General features: G+C 41.8%; 1 pseudogene; it reads left to right on the forward strand.

The window, feature by feature from the left end:
- Window positions 1-258: 258 nt before the first annotated feature.
- Window positions 259-1,443, forward strand: LOC116866522 (annotated as a pseudogene).
- The last annotated feature ends 4,572 nt before the right edge of the window (window positions 1,444-6,015 follow it).

Below are 6,015 nucleotides of genomic sequence, written 5' to 3' on the forward strand. Positions count from 1 at the left end.
CAGTGACTTTAAAACACTTTGGAAGACAGCAAGTATAATTAAGGGTATTTACTGATTTAAAAACAAAAATTAAAAAAAAAACAGGTGCATTACCCTACAGGCTCCCAAGTGCATGCTTGACACCCCTTACCCTGTCAGAGCACAACATTGCCAGGTGCAGATGGCCCCCAACTCTGTGGCTGCCAAGACCCTAACTGAGGGGCCAACCCCATGAACGTTTACTTGGCACAAGGTGGCGTAGCACACCAGGTGTGATGGCTCATGATCCACCAGAGAGTGTACAAAATCAGCGTGCTCAGCCCCAGGCACTCTGGGGGAGTAACCCCACCATGAGCCACAGTACAAGGCAGGATGCCACAGATCCCTCTGTAGCCTTCCACATATCAACAAGGTCGTTGTGAAGAAGTATCTGAACTCTCTCCTAGTTTGGAGGACTGTTCTGGAGCAGCCCAGTGCTGAACCTACTAAAACAGAAGAGCTAACAGATGAGTTCTGGCAGCTGCAGACCATGGTGGGGCAGAAGGGCTCACGAAGGCCAATCATGTCTTCCTCTTACTGCACCTACTCCACAGCCTATTGCTGGACATAGCTGCCTGGTTCACTCTTTGGGTCTTTGGGACCTCCTTCCTGACTTTTCTTCTCTGTATGCACTATTTAGCACAGTTCAGGTCCAGGATGGCTGGCTGCAGCAATGACTCTGGGCATCTGTCATTCTTCAGCACCTTTACATGGAACCATCAGCTACATCATTTTGTGATTTGCCACCTAAAGGCAACCCCTGGCAGTTAGTGGGACTGCATGCACCTTCAGCACACCTCGACCCCAACTGCTTCTGCAAAGACCCAGATATCAATACGCAGCCCTTCTTCTTTGCCTTGGGGGAGATCCTCTCTGAGGAGCTTGGGACATGGAAGAAAAAGTACATGCTTTACAACCACCAGCACAAATACTTCTTCCCAACTGAGCCTCCTGCCTTGTTGCCTCTCTACTTCCATTGGCATATTTTCTATTTCATTATCCAGCAGAAAAATTGGGTGGACTTACCTAAATGATGACTTTCTATACCAGCGTCTTCCTCATTTAGGTGGTATTCTTTGGAGTAAAAGTCTTTCTGGCCTTTTCTTCATGGTCAGTTTCCTAGAGAGCAACTGGTTTGTGTGGGTGACACAGATGAAGCACATCCCCATGTACAATGATCATGACTGGAAAGTAGACTGGGGCTCCATCTGGCTCCCAGAACATGCAATGCCTACATGTCTGCCTTCAGGGACTAACTTAGTGGACATCTCAAATTCCAAATTTTCTCCACACTGCCTTGATACAGTTACCACAAAGTGGCTTCCCTGATGCAGTCCCTGTGTGCCATCATGGCATAAAGTACTAGTCCAAGCCCCTCTCTCAGCCTTCATCCACATTGTCTACTCACTGAAGGAGTCTAGCTAAATGGTTATCTTTGCCAATAACAACATGCCCTCATCTGAAAGAGGAGCCTGAGGGCGGATTTGGGGAAGTAAATATTCTGACTCAAACCCTTCCCTCTTTGTCTTCAACTCGCAGATGTAAGACTCCAAAGCAGGGTTTGGAGGGAGTGGAACATGAAAGCCTCTCCTCCCCCACCCAAAGGAAGGAAGGAGCTGTTGCACCACAGATGTGACAGTTTTGTTGTTTCCTTTTTCTAGTTTGGCAGGTGCAGACGGTTGTTGGCAAAGAGAGTCAGGGGGCTGTTAGAAGAATATGGAATATCTACTAAGCCCAGAATCAGGAAGAGATGTAGCACTGAAATTCTACTCCACTCGGATAAGGGGTGAGCCCCTCTCTGGTCCATTCTCAGTGCCTTCTCAGTCCTCACTTGCAAATCTCAGAGGTTTACAGGCTGGTAGGGGATAGAGTAGCTGAACCTCTGAAAAAAATTCTGAGCAAGATTTTGAACAAGATTAGAATCCTGAAGCTTGGCACAATGCAGTGCCTAGGAACTCAGCCAGGCCAATATCTAGAGCTAGGTGTGACCTCTATCTGCCTCAGTCTCCCAAAGAAGCTATTTTTCCACTTTCAGAAGCAGGCAGGGCAAGGCCCAGGACTGTGGTATTGGAGACATCTGGCCCTGAAGGACCTTGGCCTACTGATTTGGATCTCATACTCCATCTAGAGTACTGAGGGAGTATTAGGTCTTAAGTCCCACCAAAACAGCTGGTAGAGAGTTGTTAGCCATTAAAAATCCCGTCAGCTTTTGATTTACCTCTTCTAACCAACACTCAAGAAACAAAACAATTTCAGGACAGGGGGTCCAGTTCTTGTTCCAAACACAAGTGAGCAGGTGTGGCAAACTGACTTTTCCCCTCCCTAGGAGAAAAAAGGAGGGGTTTCTAATAATTTCCCTTTGTTCCCTACCTACAGTTCCAAGTTTAATAAAATAGCAGTCATTGAGGACAAGTGAACGAGTTGGAAGATACTGAATTGCCAGTCATGAAGAAAACACAACTCAGTCGTAAAGAATTTCAAGGCTGTAAGAAAATTTCTAAATTAGGTTACAGCATCACTTTAGGTTACATATAATTACTTCATAGTTATAAACCAGAAATAGGAAGATAAAAACAGAAAAGTTTGTGACCATCATTGCTGTTGTTAGGCATTTTAATCTCTCAGCTCTCATCAAATATCTTTCTCCGCTGGAGACCAGGTAGGAATTTAGGATAAAGTCTTACAAAGCATTATCAGTTTAATACTGAAATACACATTTTTCATCTCCTGATTCTCAAAGATAAAAATAGTTTAATCTATCTCTAGAGACTAAACATAGGAATGTGCCCCAGGAGTCTTGCCTTCCATGCCAACAGCCTTTCAGTCCAGGTGAGGGGATTATTTATTTGCCTGTTCATCAGTATCTACTCTAAGCATATTGAGCATTCTGGACACTGGGAGTAGAGAACTTCGAACTAAAAGGAAAAGCAGAGCCCTAGGAGAGATTATATTTAATTTCAGGAAAGACTGGCAAACAATCAGGGAGATGAGTTTTCTTTTTCTTTTTTTAAGGTTTTTTTTGTTTAATCGAGAGAGAGTAAAAGAGAGAACATGTGAGCAGGAGTAGGGAGAGAGCCAGAGGGAGAGGGAGAAGCAGAATCCCTGCTGAGCAGGGAGCCTGATGCTGGACTCTATCCAGGGACCCTGGGATCATGACATGAGCCAAAAGTAGATGCTTAACCAACTGAGCCACCCAGGCACCCAGGTGACTGAGTGTTCTAAGGTATGTTAGGGGGTTAGAGGCACCACTTACAGAGAAGATTTGGAGATTACTTAGAGGTTTGTTAAAACAAAGACAAAAAGATTAAACACCCATACACACACAGAAAGCAGCTTTCAGAAAAGTTCAGATCTTTCCAACTGGGAAGAACTTGATTCAAAAGAAAGAGCCTGGATAGAAAAATTAGAAGCAGAATTGAAGTGTTCTGCTTCCATTGGCTTCCTCATTCAGGAATTAGTGCTGATCACAACGTCCACAATAGCCAAACTATGGAAAGAACCTAGATGTCCATCAACAGATGAATGGATAAAGAAGATGTGGTATATATATATACAATGGAATACTATGCAGCCATCAAAAGAAATGAAATCTTGCCATTTGCGATGACATGGATGGAACTAGAGGGTATTATGCTTAGTGAAATAAGTCACTCGGAGAAAACAACTATCATATGATCTCCCTGATATGAGGAAGTGGAGATGCAATGTGGGGGGTTTAGGGACTAAGAAAAGAATAAATGAAACAAGATGGGATCGGGAAGGAGGCAAACCATAAAAGACTCTTACTGTCACAAAACAAACTGAGGGCTGCCGGGGGGAGCGGGGAGAGAGATGGTGGTGGGGTTATGGACATTGGGGAGGGTATGTGATATGGTGAGTGCTGTGAAGTGTGTAAACCTGGCGATTCACAGACCTGTATCCCTGGGGCTAATAATACATTATATGTTTGTAAAAAAAATTAAAAATTAAAAAAAAAAAAAAAGAATTAGTGCTGATCATTCCCCATCCCTCTATTTCTGGCTACTTAAGGTCTAGGTATATTGCACCAAACTGTCAAGCCGTCTGACTTTGGGCCCAGGTTGCCCAATCTGAGCAAACCCAGTGAGGCTTATTGAGCCAATTCCAGGTCCTCAAAGCACCTCAACCACTGTGACCTTATCGTCTCAGCCTCAACCTGTGTAGTCTCACATGGCTACAAAAGGACAGACCACTGACAAAAGGCTCAGTGTTATAATGGTGATATAACTGATCTCAAATCCAGACATTGACAGATGAGAGGTAAAATCATATCTAGTCATAGGGTTTATGGCAAAACTAACATTGGAACTAACTTTCTAAAAACTCCAATTTCCATGTTTATCTTTGCTATTTCATTTTCCTCCCATCTGGTGGGAGGTAGTTACCTTCATTAGGCCCAATATCAGCATCTTTTTTGTGTATGCCAATTTCGCTACCACATCCCAATGAAGTAAAGTTTAAAAATACAGTTAATTTTTACCAAAAAGACACACAAAAAATAAAAATAAATAAATAAATAAAAAGAATAAGACAAATAACAATAGCAACAAAAACAAGACCTGAAGGTCTCAAATCAAAATACATAAGAGTTAATCAAAGAAAAGTGTCTGGAGTCTTCATGGCTTGCTTCCTACCTGATCAACCTCAAATAAATCTGGCCAGTTGACAAACCCTAACTGTTTACATAGAATGGTTCTAAAAAGTATTGAATTTCACACTCAAAGTAAATAGTTTTTATGGTATATAAATTGTACATCAATTAAAGCTGTTTAAAGAAGCAATAGACTTGGGGCAGCCACTGTGGAAAACAGTATGGAAGTTCCTCAAAAAATTAAAAATGGAAGGACCATATGATCCAGTAATGCCACTACTGGGTATTTACCCAAAGAATATGAAAACACTAATATGAAAGAATATATGCATGCCTACGTTTATTACAGCATTAAGAATAATAGCTGGGGTGCCTATGTGGCTCAGTTATGTAAGCATCTGCCTTCGGCTCAAGTCATGATGATAGGGTCCTGGGATCGAGCCCCATGTTGGGCTCCCTGCTCAGCAGGAAGCCTGTTTCTCCCTCTACCTCCATTCCCCTGCTTGTGTTCTCTCTCTCTCTCTCTCTGACAAATAAAATCTTAAAAAAAAAAAAAAAGAACAATAACCAAACTATGGAAGCAGCCTATGTGTCCATCAATAAATGAAGGGATAAAGAAGATGTGGTATATACACACACACACACACACACACACACACACACACACAGAGACATATGCACATAATAGAATATTACTCAGTCATAAACAAGAATTAAATCTTGTCCTTTGCAACAACATGGATGAATCTAGAAGGTATAATGCTATAAGTCAGTCAGAAAAATATAAATATCACATGACTTCACTCATATTTGGAATTTAAGAATCAAAGCAAATGAACAAAGAAAGAGACAAACCAAAAATCAGGCTCTTAACTACAGAAAACAGACTGATGGTTAATAGATGGGAGATGGGTGAGGAATAGGTGAAATAGATAAAGGAGTTTTTTTTTAAGATTTCATTTATTTGAGAGAGAGCAAGAGCTAGAGCAGGGGAAGGGGCTAAGGGAGAGGGAGAAGCAGATTCCGTGCTAAACGAGGAGCCTAATGTGGAGCTCCATCCCAGGACCCCAGGATCATGACCTAAGCTGAAGGCAGAGGCTTAACTTAACTGACAGGCTTAACTGACCTGAACCTAGGTGCCACATGAAGGGGATTAAGAGTACACTGATCATGATTAGTGCAGAGTAATGTACAGAATTATTAAATCACTATTTTGTATATATGCCTGTAACTAATATAACACATATGTTAACTATACTGAAAATAAATAAATATTTTTAAAAATAAAAATTAAAAAATAAAAACGGCGGTAAACTAATTAAAAACAAGCATTAAGGCAAGAGTGCGTAGAAGGAAGATTTTATTTAAGGCTACTACAGTGGGGGAGA

The sequence above is a fragment of the Lontra canadensis genome, unplaced genomic scaffold, assembly GCF_010015895.1.
Source record: "Lontra canadensis isolate GAN:19392208 unplaced genomic scaffold, GSC_riverotter_1.0 scaffold10, whole genome shotgun sequence".
In the NCBI taxonomy this organism is placed as follows: domain Eukaryota; kingdom Metazoa; phylum Chordata; class Mammalia; order Carnivora; family Mustelidae; genus Lontra; species Lontra canadensis.